Below are 20,351 nucleotides of genomic sequence, written 5' to 3'. Positions count from 1 at the left end.
TCATTACACTGAGTTCCAATAAAATCAAACGAAAATCCCACCTATGGTCTCACAGGAGTGACACAGCAGGCTTATTATCAAACCCCATTTCCAGAATAGTTGGGACATTTTGTAAAATGCGATAAAATCAAGAATCTGTGATTTGTTAAATCTCTTGAAGCTTTATTTAACTGACAAATGTACAAAGAAAATGTTTCCAATGTTTTTACTGACCAACTTAGTTGTATTTTGTAAATATAAAGTTTGGATTTTGATGGCTGCTACACACTCCAAAATAAGTTAGGACAGAGGTATGTTTACCACTGTGTCACATCACCTTTCCTTTTAATGACACTTTTTAATCATTTAGGAATTGAGGATACTAATTGTTGAAATGTTGCAAGTGGAATATTTGCCTATCTTGTCTGATATAAGACAACTGTCCATGGCCATCGCTGTCTGATTCTCCTTTTCGTGATGGGTGATCATACATTTTCAATAAGAGACAGATCTGGACTGCAGTCAGGCACATCTCTTCTATAGTGCAGTGTCTAGAAACCACTCGGTTTTAGCATGTGCAGAATGAGGCCTGGCATTGTCTTTCTTCCCAGGAAAAATGTCATCTTGATGGCAGTTTATGTCTCTGTATAATCTAAATATACGCCTCCATGTCAGTGCTACCTTCACACAAATGCAAGTTACCCGTGCCGTTTGCACTGATGCCTCCCAATACCATGACAGATGTTTGCTTTTGCATCTGTCACTGATGAAAGTCTGGTTGGTCCCTTTCGTCTTTGGGACTGAGAACTCGATGTCTGTTTTTCCCAAAAAAAGCTGAAACATGGACTCATCTGACCACAGTACACATTTCCACTGTCTTCTAGACCATCTGAGAAGAACTGATGTATAGCTTTCTCCTTGCGTAACAGAGATTCAAGTGGCATTTCTTGATGCAGTGTCAGACTGTGTTAAGTAAAAACGGTTTTCCAAAGTACTCTTGAGCACATGTGGCTGTATTTATCAGAGTAGCATGATGGTTTCTCATGCAGTGCCATCTGAGGGCTCGAACTTCACGCACATTCAACAGAGGTCTCCTGCCTTACCCTACACAGACTGAGATTTCTCTGTTCCCTGAATCTTTTCACAATATTACGTATGGAAGATGGTGAAAGACATAAATTCTATGCAATCTAGTATTGAGAAATGTAATTTTTGAATTGTTGGACAATTCTCTCATATTTGTCACAAAGTGGTGAGCCATAACTCATATTTGCTTACAAAGACTGAGAAGCTCTTTCACACCCAATCACGATTCCCTCACCTAATACAAATTCACCTGCTCATTTTGGACTGTTTCAAAAGAGTTTGATAATCTAACTTGGATAATCTTTTCACTTTTTCTAATCTTTTTTTTTTTTTTTTTTTTTTTTTTTCTCTGTCCTAACTTTTTTGTAATGTGTTGCAGCCATCAATATCAAAATTAGTTTATATTTACAAAATACAAGTATGTTGTTCAATGAAAACATTGGAAAACTTTTCTTTGTACTTTTGTCAGTTAAAAAAAGGTTCAAGAGAATTGCCAAATCCCAGATTGTGAATTTTATAGCATTTTACAAAATGTCCCAAATTCTGGAAATTGGGTTGTAACACAGGGATCTGATCGTTTCAACTCACAAACTCATTAAATCAATTGCAGCAGTTTAATTCAACAGCTGTTAAACATATAAATCAATTCATGAACATGAAGCTCTAATTATTTGATCATTTTAGCCCACGGTTTCACAGACAAGGCTTAAGTTTAGTCTCAGACTAAAATGCATGTTTGAGCTTTTTAAATTGAAAGCAAATTGCACCAAATCTTAAAATATGTCAGTGCCATTGTTTGGTCTCAGGATGTACACCAGTTAAAAAAAAAATAATAATTCTATAGGGTATGTTTATAAAAGCTACTTAAAGGCCTAATCCTGGCTTAATCTAAGCCTTGTCTGTGAAACCAGGCCTAAATGTTTTAATCTCCATGCATCCACACCTAGCAGTAAAAGTTTTGGTGTTACATTGTGTTTGGTGAAATTCATTACCCATAATATGTCATGCATCCTCCAAATTTTAATTCCCTGAGTTCTCATAATTCATTAGTGTGAGATAAGCACACTTGCAAACAACAAAAACACTGGGTTAAAAACAACCCAAGGGCTGGGTAAATATAAAATATAAAGGGCTGGGCAAACACATGTTGGGTTAATTTTACCCAGAAAATTGGGTTGTTTATTTAACCCAGCATAATGGTTTGATTTAACAGAACAGTTGATTAATTTTTACTATAATACTAGTTTCTTTTTGTTTTTACTTTTAATTAATGTTTATGCATTAATTTAAATTACATTTTACATTTACATTTATTCATTTAGCTGACGCTTTTATCCAAAGCGACTTACAATTGCTATATATGTCAGAGGTCGCACGCCTCTGGAGCAACTAGGGGTTAAGTGTCTTGCTCAGGGACACATTGGTGTCTCACAGTGGATTCGAACCCGGGTCTCTCACACCAAAGGCATGTGTCTTATCCATTGCGCCACCACCACCCCTATAAATCCTCTAAACTTTTTTAAAATAGGCTACTCGATACAACCACTGGCTTGCATGATAATTCCTTTATTTTCAATCATATTTTACAGTATATTTTATATCATTTTAAATACACATTTCCTACATTTATGCTCGTTTAACAACTATTAGAGAAGTAAAAAATAAACATGTATAAGTAATTCAAGTGTAATTGACCAGTCTCTGTTGTCCCGTTAAAGGCGCTGGATCTCATGCCGGTACTTGTATCGTGTTCAGCGGCGGAACTTCAAACTTCAGACCGCCGTCCTGCGTTTTACTCGTAGCCGAGATATGCTGTGACTGACTCCATAACCTGTCTATAAACAATCAGTGTACAGTTCTGAGAACATATTTTAACATCATACATATTTAATCTGTATCTTTTTGAATAAAAAAAATAATAATTATCAGGCGTTTCCATCACGCGAAAAGATCGACGCGACACTCGTTTAGGTGACTCCTATCACACCCATATATGTTGCTTTGAATAAAATGAAACGATATACAGCACAATAACGAATTTGTAGATAAAATAAAATGTACACAAACCTGTAGGCCTATTTTACCGAAGACACACCAATTTGACAGAGATGCACTGCTCTCTCCTGAAGAGGTCGCAAAAAGCCTGCGATAAATACCTCAATCCCTGGGTTGTTATATCTGACCCAGGAACTTGGTCACACAAAATCTACCCAAACACTGGGTTGTTACATCTGACATTACCCAAAAACAAAACAAAAATACCCAAAAGGCTCAACCCAGGATTTGGGTAGAAAAAATAACTCACAATTTTTTAGAGTGCAGGGTTTTATTGGATCTAATACTTTTCTGTGCCAGATCTCATAGATCATTAAGCATGGTGCATTGTTATCCTTGTTTCCTTAATAATTCTGTATTACCAAGATAAGTTAAACTAAAGTCTAAACTCAACTAATCACACTATGGCCTTTCGCAGAGCTGCTTTACCATATAATTTAAAATTGCCTCATATGTTTGCAATAATGTTTCCTGTGCAAACAGCGCTAATAGATTAAAAAGATCTGGCAACCTGCATTGTTCTGCTCAAATTAGATATTATTTTATTACTAATTTAGATACTGTTCCAAGTCAACCAGGGTGAAGCATGATGGGTAACTGCACTCTGCTCTGATGAATATGAGAGACAATGGATGAATGTAGTTTGAACTAAAGAAAAAGGCTGAATTATCAGAGAAATGTGATGTAGGAAAACCCTTTTGAGTTTTGACAGCTGATTATCAAAGAGCACAACCAGTAATGTGAAAAATGAGGAGAAAGATCATTTCTGCTGAAAAAAGACAGAAAAATATCTTGTTACAGTAATGAAAGAAAGTTTCCTGTGTGTGTGTGTGTGTGTGTGTGTGTGTGTGTGTGTGTGTGTGTGTGTGTGTGTGTGTGTGTGTGTGTGTGTGTGTGTGTGTGTGTGTGTGTGTGTGTGTGTGTGTGTGTGTGTGTGTGTGTGTGTGTGTGTGTGTGTGTGTGTGTGTGAATTTCTCTCTGTGCTTTAAGTGTAAAACTCGTACAAATTAAAGTTGACAGGGAGTAAAGTGCCGAAATGTAGCACTAAATGGCTTTTACGCTGAGACTTTTTCACTTTGTACTGTATACTGAAGTTACTTTGATTTGTGTAACAAACAACGAGAGGTGTTTGGAAGTACATTAAAATGTTACAGAAAAGTACTTGTTCGCCATATTTTATGTGGAGAAAAGCACTTTTTAAATGTTTAACTTATTTGGTGTGTGGATATCTTCCCATTATGCATATGATATTGAAATGTTTGTAAGACTGGAAAAACTGGAAGAACTAACTCTCGGAGAAAACAAAGGAAATTAAAATTTGAACTCTCTCTTGTGAAATTAGTATCACCATTCGAGACACAAGTCTCACCTCAGAATCATCCTAATCTACATCGCTTTGCCTTGACCCCCCATTCCCCCGTTCCTTCTCTCTCTCATGCTGAGATCACCTGAAATTCACCCCAAAAATCTATATGGTTTAATGTGAATAATTATCATACAGTTTTATACATGTTTGGTATAATTTGAAATGTCTCAGTGCGACTGGTACAAAGGTCTCATTCCTAAAGAAGTAAACCAAAAGGTAAAAAAAGTTCTTGAGAGTTTAGTGATAACTTGCACACAGAGGAGGGTGTGTCTTCCAGGTAAATGGCATCCTGCCCAAAAGGTGTAAACTCTGAATGCAAATTCCCATTGTTAGCAAATGTTTCCATGTGAAAGAAGTTTCTGTCTATATAAAGAAACGCAACAAGAGGCTCAGGGCGATTTGTAGCTCAGATTAGCCCGTGATGTGGAGTGTGGGCAAGACACTCAGCATCGTGTATTTCTTGAGTCAGGTACATCTTTTACTCTTTATCTCTGAGCATTTGATGGTATTGTATTGATTATCTTTGAACCGATTATGAAAGTGGCATGATACATTTACCTGACATAATAAATTGTTACATTTGATTTCATTCTGACTTGCTCTGATGTTGTTTTACCAAGTAGATTAAACAGATTTGTATGTTACCACAAGGGCTGTGTCAGATTAGTGAAGACTAATATTTGGCACTAATTATTCAAGTGTACTTGGTTTTGTAAAGATAAGAAGTGAATTGCCGTTTAGGACAGAAAAATGCTGCTTGACCAACCTAAATCTGGGTGTGTCTTACCTCAGTTTTAATTTAATGTCACTTTAGATTAGTGAACGTGGGAAACCACAGCATGGCCAATCCAAAGCTATTATAAGACAAGTAATGTTGGGCGACTTATATCTGTTATATCTTTGATTGTGTAAGCGTGAATGCAACCGATCTCAGGTATATAGCCAATTACCTCTGTTTAGTGACCGAAGCTGGCGAGATTGTGATCGTGAGACTTCTGTTAAACAGAAGGCGTGAGGACCTCAAAGCGACATAGCTTCCTAACATAAATGGGTAAAATATAAAGAGTTGAAAAGAATAATCAAATGTGCTGCTAAACTATTATATAAATGACCATTAACCAATTGGCTTTCTAACCTAAATTTGAGGTTGTGATAAAATGGAGTCATATAAGTTTAATTGGAACTAAATTACTTTGCCACGCGGAAAAGACAGTAACGCGCAGACTAGAGACCTTCACTCATTCTATCGGATACCATTGGACCGATTTAGACAGACTTACACGTTCAATAAGCACATATAGGTGTGGTGTTTAGGTGCAATCTGATCCAGAAATGTGAAGTAAAAAGTACCTGAGAGGGAGAAACAAAAGCCTAATCATAAGCAGAGGCAACTTTAATTAAATAGAATTCACTCTGAAAGGTTTGAAATGAGACAAAATATTAGAGGGAAAAATCACTGTGACAAGGTGATTGATTACCTGTAAGTCTACCTGACACAGGAATAAGAGTTTTTTAATGACGGGCTGTGAAATTCAAATGTTCCTCCAGAGTGTCTGTGAGTCGTCACACATCCTGTGAGGCTGAACGGCTCCAGAACAGACACTCGGTCTCTGTCACAGAACAGTGCAGTGATCCCATCTCACCTCGCTCAGGTTTCTGCATCAAACATCAGAGAGTTACACTACTGCTCATGACGTTCCAGAACTGTTACACCCAAAGCTTAGAACTAGTCCAGTTGCTGGATCGAGAAGTTTGGAGCAGTTTTTTGAGAAAAGACATCTGTGGGTTTATGATGGGAAATTGCTCAGTTGTTTTAAGAAATTTGAGACGGGTCAGTAATACTAAAAAAATTATAAAAAAATTATAGTAAAATGGTTAACACTTTAAAATAAGGTCTCATTTGCTAAAATTAGTTAATGCATTAGTTTATATGAACTAGTTGCATTACTACATTTTACAGCATTTATTAACCTTGTTAACAAATGGAAATTTATTTTAAAGATTTACCGTCAAATTTGGTTCTTCTAATAGTGACAATGTAGTTAGAGATGATATTTTATGTGCAGTTTTTCAGTTTGACACTTTGACTTTTTGAATTTTCCAACAATGCAGTTTTGAATATTTTCTGGATTTAGTACAATCTCATAAAATTATACTGTAGGCAGTATTTCAGTAAATTATCAAACCTTTATTGGAAAATTAAAGATTCAGAACAGAACTGTGACCCATTTTTCAACCCATCCGTTGAGACCATTACAGTATGAGAAATTTCAGTTCAGAGTTTCTACATCACTAAACGCAGATAAAATAATGCTGCCTTCTTGTGTTCAGTTTTGTCTATGTTTCTCTCACTTCTCACCATGTATACACACGTGAATTTGCATAAATGCAAAATATATACATTTATATGTCATGGTTTTTATGGTCTTTTTGTTGCCAGCGCAGTGTATTATCTGTATGCATCCTGGGTTTTAAAAGAAGTTTAATGCTTGGGTTGTGAAAAAAATCCAGTGTAGAAATCATTATCAAATAAAAACCTCAGTATAAAAAAAATAAATAAAAAAACTTGGTGTAAACAATTTTCACTCACAATTTGCTAGTAAATTTCACAATTTCAAAGAAAGGAAAGAAAAGTAAATTTCTTGTGAAATATACTGTTTGATTTATAACTTAAAAAAACTAAACATTTGTTACAGTGTACGATTCATTTCTCTAATTATTTTATCATTGTGTCATTATAAAATAAAAAACAAACAAATAAATACACAAATAATATATATATACATACATACATACACATACATATAAAAAAGAAAAAAGAAAAGTATTTGTGACAACCTGCCCGAGTCACGAATATAAGATATTGTAATAAAGTTACAGAAAGAAGAATTCACTTTCTTTGGTGTTGTTATTGTCAAACAGACTGGACAGTATTGCAGTTGGAATTTCCACAGCTAATATACACACATTCTCCCACAGAGAGTCACAGGTGGCTGGAGACAGAAACACGCTTCAGTGCATTTAGATTTATGAACCTAAGTGTGTGTGTGTGTGACACTGATGAATGCAAGTCTCCTTACCTCTTATCCTCAAAACTACACACCATAGACTACAATAACACAGGCTACAACAGACTGCAGGTGTCAGTAAAACCATGTGTTTGTGAAGTGTAAAAGCACTGCTTTGACAAAATCATTATGGTTGATTATTGCTAATGATAATTATTAAGTCGACAAAGTTATTTTGGTGGGGGGAAAGCACATCATATTCTGCTGACAGACAAAACAAGCTCTGTTAATTCATTTGTTTAAAGCTTTTTACGGATTAGGGGGAAAAAAGACTTAACATTGATTATTTCAGTAGCATGAAAAACAAAACAGATATTCAAACTGGGAAAATAGCTTTCAGAAAATAAAGTGATCAAAGAAAACCGTATTAGTGCTTCTACAACTACTATACAAATCCATATTATGGCAAGAAACACTCACTTAAGTAAGGAGAAAAGAAAGTCCATTGTTACTTTAAGAAATTAAGGTCAGTCAATGCGAAAAATCTCAAGAACTTTGAATGTGTCCCCAAGTTCAGTCGCCAAACCCATCAAACGCTATTATGAGGACCGTCATAATCGTGAGGACCGTCCCAGAAAAGGAAATCCAAGAGCCTCAGAAACCGCCGATTTACAGCACCTCAGATTATCCCCACATAAATGCTTCTCGGAGGTCAAGTGGCAGATATATTTCAACATCCACTGTTCAGAGGAGACTGGCTGCATGAGTCAGGCCTTCATGGTCGAATTGTGGCAAAGAAACCATTATTTCTGAAGAACAACAAGCAGAAGAGACTTGCTTGGGCCAAGAAACACAAGGAATGGACATTAGATCAGTGGAAAACTGTCCCTTGGTCTGATGAGTCCAGATTTAAGATTTTTGGTTCAAAACGCTGTGTCTTTGTTAGTTGTAGAGGGTGAACGGATGGTTCCTGAATGTGTGGTTCCCATGGGAAGCATGGAGGAGGGGGTGTGATGGCGTGTGGGGGCTTTTCTGGTGACACTGTTGAGCCCCTTTCACACAGAGATTCCAGAAAATACACGGATAAAGTGACCCTGGTTTTGACCTGGGTTCGTTTGATTTTGGTTCATTCACACTGCCAGTGATTTTCCGGAATCAGAGAGTGCGTTCACACACAACCCATTAAAATCCCGTAAAGACACGTGACATCGATGTGACTTGTAATGTCTCAGCAGCGTCTTAAGTTTGCTTATGAGCTGCGATTTCTCTGCGAAACCACGCTTGTGCATTTTTTTTTCTCTGATTCGATCATAAAATTGCGCATTATGTACCATTTCTCAGCTGGCGAACGATCCCGGCTTCAGCGTCATCACTACGACACGGCATTATTATGGCTTTTGTTCACACAGCGCGCGTTCCGGGACTGAACACGGCAATGTTACTAGGTCCCCAACCCGGCATCGATGCCGGCATCAATCCCGGGTCGTGTTTGCGTTCACACAGAAGGCGCTCTGGCAATTTCATGGCAATCCCGGGATCATCGCGTTGTGTGAAAGGGGCTATGGTGACTTAGTCAAAATTTAGGCCACACTTAACCAGCATGGCTACTACAGCATTTTGCAGCAACATGCAATCCCATCTGCTTTGCACTTACAATAGTGGGGCCATAATTAGTTTTCCAACAGGACAATGATCCCAAACACCTCTAGGTTATGTGAGAGCAATTTGTCCAAGGAGGACAGTGATGGAGTTCTGCATTAGATGTCCTGGCCTCCACAATCACCTGATCTAAATCCAATTGAGATGGTTTGGGATGAGTTGGACCGAAGAGTGAAGGAAAAGCAGCCAACATCTCTGGGAACTCCTTCAAGATTGCTGGAAAACCATTCAACCAGGTGACTACCTCATGAGGCGGACTGGGAGAATGAGTGTGCCAAGCTGTCATCAAAGCTGAATGTATTTCCGACAATCTAAAATATAAAACATATTCTGGGTTGTTTAACACTTTTTTTTATCACTACATAATTCCATATGTGTTCTTTCATAGATTGTATGTCTTCAGTATTAAAGGCAGGGTAGGTAGGATTTAAAAAAACAACAACAAAAAAAACATTCCAAATTTGTTTAAACTGTCTTTATATACCAATACATAATTAAAATGTAAGTACTCTGAAAAAGAGAGTATAAAAATCGAGTGTCTGTAGACCTCTCACGACTGTTGTAAACACAGCTAATTATTTCCATTCACTCCCACCCCCTCCCTTCTGGGCTCCTTCCAAAGCCACGCCCCCAAAACACATGAACGCGCGACGCTCAGGCTCATCAGCTGGAAGACGCATTTATTAACCTGAGAAGAGTGGAGAGGAAGGAGCGCGCAGTGACATCATGTCAGAATCACATGTAATAAAATACCTAACTTTATCACTGTAAATATTGTTTTATGGAGTAAACACCTTCTACCTTATTTTAATTATTCTCAGGTTAAGGTAAAGTAAGTCAAATTCATTCTAAATAATAAGTATTTGAATGTCCATACTCACAACTTAGAAGAAAGACTTCTCCGTGGTTTAGTTCAGCTCAACTCTTTCATAAACCAGACAAGTTGGTTCTTTTTATATCAATTATTAGTAGTTTGTTATTACAATAATAAGTGTTTTACATATAATTTCGAAAATCAAAGTAAAGTTCAAGAGTTTGTCAGTTCACAAGCTTCGCCAGCAGGTGTCAGGCTTGGATCATCAAACAATGGAGAGGCTGTCTTTCATCACAGCGTCTGCCTCTCATATGTCTTACTGTACTTTTTATAATTCATTTCATCACACCCCTTCATTACATATTCAGTTACATATGGACAATTTATCCAATCCCAGATCTGGAACAATTGTCAACTCCTTCAGTCTTTTTACAACTTCCATAAAAGACGCCTTCCTTAGCCTTGTTTTCCTCTTACGAGCTCGGGCCCTTAGCCGTCTTCTCTTCTTGGTCTAGAATACAACAACCAGGTAATACTTTTACATTTTACTGAATATATGCTTTCTAATACATAGTACTATTTCTATCTAGCCTATTTCTTCCTTTAATAAATGCTTATAACACAGGATATATTTCAGTCATTTCATTGTATTACTTCAATAAATGAGTTTTCTACAAATGGCTTACAGTGTCTTTTTTCTTTAACCAATCAGATTTATCAATAAAACAATTTCAAATTAAACATGTCTCAGTGTCATTACTATAAACCAATTAAACAATTTCAAATTAAACATGTCTCAGTGTCATTACTATAAACCAATAAAACAATTTCAAATTAAACATGTCTCAGTGTCATTATTATAAACCAATTAAACAATTTCAAATTAAACATGTCAGTGTCATTATTATAAACCAATTAAACAATTTCAAATTAAACATGTCTCAGTGTCATTATTATAAACCAAATTCAAGGGTTTCTTATAAAAACCTTATACAGTGTTCTCCTTTACATACAAGCATTGTTATAGTCAATATAAGCCTGTTTATATGAGTCATAATAGAATCAATTGCATGTTTCACCCAACAATATAAACAAATAAGATGGCTTTTAGTACTCACTATCAAGCTAGCGTATCGATACTGGTAAAGTTTAAAATATATTTTGTTTGATTCGGTAACGAGCTATATTTATAGGTAACGAGCTATATTTATAAGGCAAAGCTAAAAACAGGTTGCATTGATGCACGTTTTTCCATTACCATCAGTTACACTGAAGGTGATTTCCGTGGAAGATTCATAACATATACGGTGTTTTGCATGTAAGAGTTTCCATAATGAAAACAGTACCGGAGACAAGTAGCTGCTACCGCATCGTCGGTTCGAGGACAGGTCCGGGGTCGAGGGCGAAGCAGAGGAGGTCGTTCAAGATTCTTTCTTTGCCTTGTTTGCCTTCGCTGGCTTTCTCTTTCTCTGCCATAATTTTACTCTTCGTAGGTTCCGCGCCTCTCTTGCACTCCTCAAATCAAACGGGTGCGCGCATATGGGCAGATCTTGTAGCAACAGGGGTGGTAGCCATGGTTGCGAGAGAGAGTGACAGTCGCCCAAACCAATCAATTGTTTCGTCCCGGATGGAAATAATGAGCTGTGTTTATCGCAGATTAAAAGGTCTACAGTCACTCGATTTTTATACTCTCTTTTTCAGAGCACTTACATTTTAATTATGTATTGGTATATAAAGACAGTTTAAACAAATTTGAAAAAAAGTTTTTTTTAGAAAAATCCGTTTACAGACATTTAGCATATTTTCGATATGTAAGTACAGTACACAAAATCACAAAGTATCATTTTCACTACACATAACTGACTGTTTCATAAACGTTTAATTTAACTGCCTTTCATAATGCTTATTAATATCAAACTTTTTATTTGCATCTCTTCATGGTTGAGTTTAACACATTCATATATATATTTTTTTTTAATCCGGCTGATCTTAATGGTAAATCTATGAATAATTTGGTACATCTATAAATCTATAGAACTGCTTTGCAATTACTGAAACTGACAATGAATTATCAAAGGCATTTGGAAATTCATCACTAAAAATTCTAGCTCTCCTTATTGACTTTGGTATTTTCAGAAGTGCTCAATTTTCCAAAACTCTTATAACTCGTATCACACTCCAAACTGATCATACCAGTAACACAGATTGTCATTCTTTCAAAACATGATCTCATGCTTTCATTACAATTATACATATTCCACATAATAATTGATTCAAAACACACAATTTCACCAATCATAATCGTATTCTTCTTTCAATTTAGTACTTTCAACAATCAGTTCCTTCTATAATGTTTGTAACAAAATCAGTTTAGTGTTATCAAAAAAGGTGTGATCAAGATCACAGAAAACTTTCTGCATTTCTACATAAAAAAAGAAAAGAAAAAAGAAATCACATAATTTATAAGCTGTTTTCTTCATGAGCACAAAAAAAATAAAATCCTCTAAAGGACAAAAATGTCAGATATTTTAAATACATTTTGTCCCAATAACGTAAGGTTTACCAGGACTACACACACACTGGGGTTTTATGTTTTATTGGGTCTTTCCACAGATATAATCTTTATACTGTAAAAACTGCATATTCTGTCCCCTAACCCTAAACCTGACCATCACAGAACACTTTCAGCATTTTTACAAAAAAAAAAAAAAAAAACATCATTCTGTATTATTTATAAGCTGTTTTCCTCAAACATACACATTTGCAATCATTAAGTGCATTCCATTTTCACAATCGACGAAACAAGGCATGATTCAGGAGTTCAAACGAGTGATTCAGCGGTCATGAGTGTGTGGGACAGGATCTTATCTTAGTTTTAATGGACAACAACATTATACAGACAATATTGAGCGACTTAGTTTTCATTAAACTCTCCAGTTTAATGTTTAAATCATAAGCTGAATTTAAATCTGTGCATTCTGTAATGTATTTAATCAGTCTCCAGCCTCACATGGATTGAACATTTACCTTCACATTAAGGTCAAAACGATTGTTCCCTATACTTAAAAACACTTTTTAAGTGACACTGTACCATTTATGTATTTTAATCTTTTACATGTTTCAAGAGAAAATGTGTTCAGTCAGCACCCACAGCAACAACAAAATGTACATTTAATGTCACTGAATCTAAGTCATTTACTGCAGTTCTCCTTATTTTTGTTGATGCATTTTGTAAGTTTTTACAGTTTCTTTTTGTGTGTGTGTTTGTTTTAGTAATATTGTTAATTGTTTTTTTTTTTATTTAACTCTAAGAGAACATAGAAAATGCGAGGCTATGTTTTCAAATGTTTAAGCAGATTTTCATTTGACTTATACAACACACAAAATCATATGCATAATTTTTGTTCATATTTTGAAAATATTTCATTTGGACATACTTTTTCTTTAAAGTAATTGAGTTTTGAGAAGGAAAAAAAAAACAGAATAAAAAACTCAAAAACCTGTGATTCTGCAATAAAATTGTGTCTGTTTTCAGTATTTCTGCAAATTTTTCCGAGAGTTGTATTTGCCTTGACACATCTGATTATTTTCTAATTATCTCTGTCAAAACTTCACCGAAGCAGCACACACAAATGGCATCCATTGTGAAATGAAAACGCAGATAAAACAAGAGAAAACCTGTGAATGAGCTTCATGACTTAGACTCGTATTTCCTATTTGATTACTTGTATGCAGGGGCCGTACCATTGAGGTCCCCGAGGTCCGGACCTCTGTATTTTTCCGAGGAGTATCCACCTTATTCCTACGTCCCATGACGCTTTGCGTGTTAAACTGTAAACAATCCGTGAAACGCTCGCTCTTTGAACGCAATACGTTAAAAAATGGTCACAATGAGATGACATTAATCTACTCACCCTTCAACCATCGAACATTAAAAGTTAATTTTAAAGTGTAAAAGCATCAACAAGGTGCTTTCAACAGACCAAATCACCCCAAAAGCGCGAGTCTTTCCACAGCAACAACAGACGTGTTAAATATCACTGTAGTAGCCTAATATATATGTTGTGTTAATCAAAATTGTTCATTAACTTAAGCATTACGCGATACTATTTCAAAGTGATTTCCGTCATTTTGACAGATTATACATTGCATTTACCTGTGAAAACAAACCTGGAAAGAGACGTGAGGATTTGAGGAGAATAACGAGAGATTCTTCGTGCATTCCAGTGAATTATTAATGGAATATATCGTAAATTAAATCCGGGAGAACAGATCACAAATGTGCAGTATATGTTGGCCTTTTTCATACTTCTACGGCGGATTGCAAAGGGAAAAAAGAAAATAATCATGAGGAAAAGAAGCAGCGACTGAAACGAGCTCTTGCCATAGACATTCTTGTTATAACATGTCACGTTAAAATACCAAGTATAACGTTATTCTCATGATGTCTGAAAAAAATCATGAAGGGAAATTGACAGCTCATCCAGTCAAACTGACGGATTAGCTTTATTTGTAGGTCAACCTTATGATTTGAAATTATTTGTTTCAGCCTTTCTGGATGGAAGGAAAATAATTGCCTAATATTAACTCTGGTGCTGCAAGGATATCGCACAATGCCGATGACCGACCTTCTCGTCTGAGCTGCCTCAGTGCTCGTGTCAAACAGTAACTTCTGAGCGCGAATCTTAGCGCGACACTTAACGGTCATAAAGTATGAGATAAGATGTAACTTGCTAAATACATTTGAATAGCTTTACAATACAAAAATAATCAGGGATGCAAACTATTAAACTTTTATCTAACTGTGCCATTTTTAATTGAAAATAGGCCTATATAATTTGCGATTTATGTAATGTAATTCATAACTGTCAAGGGACAAGAAACACAGAAACATTAATATTTATCATATTAGGCATAAGATTAATAAGGAATGTGCACATATTGTGAATGGATTTAATAATTTACTTAGTAACCTAGCTTTCCTGGTAGCCTTCAGTAAATTCAATGTGTAAGAATTTTCACTTCACTAAGAATATGATTCATAAAACATACATTCCAGTTCAGCCTATGTTTATTTCTTCACTGGCACAGACGAAAATGAAAACACAAAGATCAGCTTTGCCAAGCGATAAGATACAGGCCAAGATTTATAAGCTGATTTCTTCATGAGCACCAAAAAAAAAAAATCCCCTAAAGGACAAAAATGTCAGATATTTTAAGATATTTTGTCACGATAACATCATTCTGCATTATTTATAAGCTATTTTCCTCAAACATACACATTTGCAATCATTAAGTGCATTCCAATTTCACAATCTACTCAAATCATTAAAGAAACAAGGTATGATTCGGGAGTTCAAACGAGTGATTCATTGGTCATGAATGTGTGGGACAGCATCTTATCTTATGGCGCTTTTCCACTACACAGTACCAGCTCGCCTCGACTCCCCTTTGTTTGGTTTTCCACTGTGTAAAAGTTGTACCTGTACCTGCTTCCAGGTACTTTTTTTTGTATCACCTCCGGCGAGGTTCTGAGCGAGCTGACAGCTGAGGCGATACTAAAATGTGACGTGAAAACACGGCAGACTGCTGATTGGTCAGAGAATCAGCGTAGTGACGCGTAGAAGATTACGTCACGGCAGTTTTCTGCGGTGTCGCTATGACAACCAGGTACTATTGTGGAGGTACTATCTGCAATGGAAAACGGAGCGAAAAGCGAGCCGAGCCGAGGCGAGGCGAGTCGAGTCGAGTCGAGTCGAGTCGAGCTGGTACTGGTAATGGAAAAGCGCCATTAGTTTTCATGGACACTTGATGATTTGGTCATTTTCATTCAACAAAATATAATGATTGTAAAAGTTATAGATGAAATGAATAATATTTTCTCATCAGAACTTGTTTTTTGTTGGTGTCAGTGTCTGTATCATTTTGATGTTTCAAGAGTTGAAATTAACCCTCGATCTTTATGACCACTGGATGATCATCTGAACAAGACAAAGGAAAAGCCAGGAAAAGGAAAAGACTTCCAGTTTAACCCTCTGAGGTCGAGAAACGCGCCGACGCGTTTTGCTGGATTTTTTTCACATAGCAGCAACATAAACTTAAATTACTCCGTCATTTATGGTTATACAGAAAAAAGAAATATAAAAAAAATAATCTGTGATATTTCTACTTTTGTATGTGTCCACTTACAATCAAATCAAAACATTGTGCTTTTGTAAAATAATAATAATAATAATAATAACTTATATTTATATAGCGCCTTTCACGGGACCCAAGGACGCTTTACACATAACTGCAGAGACAAAAGAAAAGTCATTCAAGGTTAAACGCCTTTGTAAAGAGGTGGGTTTTTAGAAGTTTTTTGAAATTGTCCAGAGAAGGGGCATTTCGGATGTCTGAGGGGATGGAATTCCAGAGGGTGGGGGCTGCGACACTGAATGCTCTGTCCCCAAAAGTCCGCAGTCTGGTGTGGGGGACAGAGAGCAGGCCCTTGTCAATGGACCGTAGATTCCGTGAGGGGATGTAGGGATGGAGAAGGTCCAGAAGGTACTGGGGGGCAGTGGCATGGAGAGATTTATAGGTGAAGAGGAGGATTTTGTAGGTGATGCGGAATTTGACCGGGAGCCAGTGAAGCTGAATGAGGAAATAAAGAAAATAAACAGGGTGTGCGTTCTGCCTCTCCGTCGCGGTGAACTTTTTTTTCTTGAGCACGTCTATAAACTGAAACAAAACTCAGCGAATCCTTCTCACACATTTATGAGCCATACACCTTTATACACATTTAAGTGTGTACTTTTAAATGATCGGATTCAAACTGAAAACAAATATTCTCTGTTTAAGTCATTTGTATAAAACCAACAGGATGTCCAGTATCTCAAACGCTTGCTAATTACTTTTTAATTCGGCCACGCCCACTCGCGCAAAAGTGATTCACATGCAAATCTCCACATGGGACGCGAACGCCCTCGTTACCTCAAACACAAAACACCAAAACACTTCACAAGTCTCTGCTTTTCGTCGAGTTTGGAAGACACGCTGTGAGCTTACATGGATTTACCTCAGAAGAAGAAGAACGCGATTTGAAGACAAGAAAGATGTAAGGTAAGAAATTCTTACTTATTAGTTTATGGTATTGTTGCATAAACTTCACATTGCAGTTGAACTGTTGCTAGATATATGGTGAATATTATACTATTTAGACCCGTGTTTACTGTTAAATACTGTTTGTGGATATCTGCTCAAACATATATGTGTATAACCATAATGTTTAATTCATAAGCTGAATTTAAATCTGTGCATTCTGTAATATATTTAATCAGTCTCCAGCCTCAAATGGATTGAACATTTACCTTCACACTAAGGTCAAAACGATTGTTCCCTATACTTAAAAACCCATGTGACACTGTACTGTACAAAGCTGAGCTTTGACTGAGACAGTGTTTTCCTTTTCATCTGTGCCAGTGAAGAAAGTAAACATAGGCTGAACTGGAATGTATTTTTTATGAATCTTATTTTTCACAAGAACTTATTAAAGGATTAGTTCGCTTTCAAATAAGAAATTCCTGATAATTTACTCACCCCCATGTCATCCAAGATGTCCATGTCTTTCTTTCTTCAGTCGAAAAAAAATTAAGGTTTTTGAGGAAAACATTCCAGGATTTTTCTCCATATAATGGACTTCAATGGCAACCAACCATTCAAATGTTCAAAGAAAGTTCAAAAGTCCGTCTCAATGCAGCTTCAAAGTCTCGACACGATCCCAGTCGAGAAATAAGGGTCTTATCCAGCGAAACCATCTGAAACTAAACTATTCAAAGAATTTTGGAAAAAAAATTGTACACAACTGTTTTCAACATTGAAAATAATAATGAATGTTTTTTGAGCATAAAATCATCATATTAGAATGATTTCTGAAGGATCATGTGACACTGAAGACTGGAGTAATGATGCTGAAAATTCAGCTTTGATCACAGGAATAAATTACATTTTAAAATATATTAAAGTAGAAAACAGTCATTTTAAATTGTCATAATATTTCACAATAATAGGGGAGAGAGGGGCACAAAGTAACGCTTTTTTACTTTCTCAGTTTGTGTAAATCTACTTATGGTTCAGAGTATTTATTTTTTCCCACATTAATTTCCCACATGTCTAGTACAATTATGTGTTTTTGTTTTATTAATACAGTATATACTTTTTTTCTTGATATACCCCGAAAGAATGGAAGTGAAATGTGACAACATGCCCCATAGGTGGGGTACATTGTAACATGTGTGGGGCACATTGTAACATAACATATGACAGCTTAAAATGTTATCTGATCTAATAAAAAAAAAAAAAAAAAATTATTTTCTAAATAAAATACAATTAAAAAACTTTTTCATATAAAATAATGGCAATTTTTAATAATTAAATATAAACTCATTTTTGAGTTTTGACTATATACGAACACATGAAAACACAGCTATACAACATAGTTCAAAACAAATAAATAATTAGTAATTTCTGAATATTGACTCTCAGTCTTTATTCACCTTTTTGTCACGTTTTCTCAATAGAATTAATACAAGTATAGAATATAATAGCATATTTCTAATAGGGGCACATTGTAACGCAGTGTTACAACATGCCCCCGCCTGCACAACTGGGATTTAAACCCTGCTAGTGTCTTCTGCTAGTTAGCGAAGCATTAAAGGGTAACTAAACCCTAAACCAACTTTTTTTAGTTAATGATCTGTAAGAATGGGGCTTTATTAGTGCTGTTCATTGATTCAAGTAGTTTTTTTGACATTTGTGTTTAAAGTGTTTTAATTTGACAAAATATGGTGTAAAAACATCTGAGTGCTGCCCTCTTCAGGTTGAACAGTGGCTACTGCAGTTGAATTTTCCTATTGGAAGTTGTGGTACCCTCTGAGGTCAGAGGGTACCAGTTAACCACGCCCTTGCCTGCAGAGAGATATGTCACAGATGCACGCCCCCTCTCCACTGGGCTCTGCCTACTTTTCCAGCATTTTTCAAATATTGCCAGTGGGTGGAGTCAGGCTCTGACCAGGGGTTTAGTTACCCTTTAAAGAACTCTCTCAACTGTTAAATAACATCTTGGAGATTAAAATAATATCAGATTTGTCTTATTTTAAATAAACACAAAAAACAGAGATGAAAAATTAACTTAAGTAAGAAATTTACTTTTGCTATGGTTTAATAAATGTCTATGGATATCTTCAAAAAAAACCAAAAAATTTGGCGGATTTTTTTTTTTTCATATCAACCCATATAGTGTTGATATGGCAACTAGTAAATGCACAAAGTTTCGTCATCCAAGCATGTGCGGAAGTATTTAAAACAAGCGTGTTACAACTAGCCCCACGTTAGGTTGTGCCCCGCGCTCCCCTACTGTCTTTTTCCCATTGTTTTTTATCAAATAAATGCAGCCTTGGTGAGCAGAAGAGACTTCTTTTAAAAACATAAAAATCTTACCGATCTAAAACTTTTGACCAGTAGTGTACATATATATATATATATATATATATATATATATATATATATATATATATATATATATATATATATATATATATATATATAGAGAGAGAGAGAGAGAGAGAGAGAGAGAGAGAGAGAGAGAGAGAGATCATAATGATGACTGACGGGACTGAACGTATAGGATCCTCACGAACCAACGTTTAGAACTTCATCAATTGCGAGTTTAAATCACGCAATTCTGAGAAAAAAAAGTCCGAATTGTGAGATAAAAAGTTTACCTTTTTATTTTGGAACAATCTTCCATAGCATACAGTATCATTGATTTGCTGTGTTTAATTGTTGTATCATTCCAGCATCATGGTTTACTGTTATCATATTGTTGTCTCCTTGTGTTACTGAGCCATTGAATGGTTGAGAATTATAGGTTATTATCTTCTGAATACTGTATCTGAACCAAGCTAATACAGCAGCTGAATATATTTGACACACAGCTTAACCAAGTTTTCTCCAGCTTTGAGTATAGCATAATACTCAAGTATAGAAGTTGAATATAGCTGATTCAATCCCGAATATTGATAAAATGAGCATGCAAGCATTGAAAAGATGCATTTGTGCTAGTTTTACACCAGCAAACCACTGCTGGATTCTTGAAAATGGTAAAGCAAGATGGTTTATTATGGAGGTTGATACGGGTGTAGAGCCAGAATTGACCACATTTACCTTGGTGAATTCAAGTGAAGCAAAAGACATTGTGAAGAAAATGTTTGGCTTCAACAAAAGACAGTTATTAGAGAGATGATCTGACTTCTGTCTTCTTTCTCAACGTTCATTCAAAATGAGATAGAGTAGATGATCTGACTGGCTTCCTTCTCTCTCTCAACATTCATCCAAAATGAGGCAA

This window comes from Leuciscus leuciscus (assembly GCF_965113295.1).
Source record: "Leuciscus leuciscus genome assembly, chromosome: 21".
In the NCBI taxonomy this organism is placed as follows: Eukaryota; Metazoa; Chordata; class Actinopteri; order Cypriniformes; family Leuciscidae; genus Leuciscus; species Leuciscus leuciscus.
Note: the sequence above shows the minus strand (reverse complement) of the source record.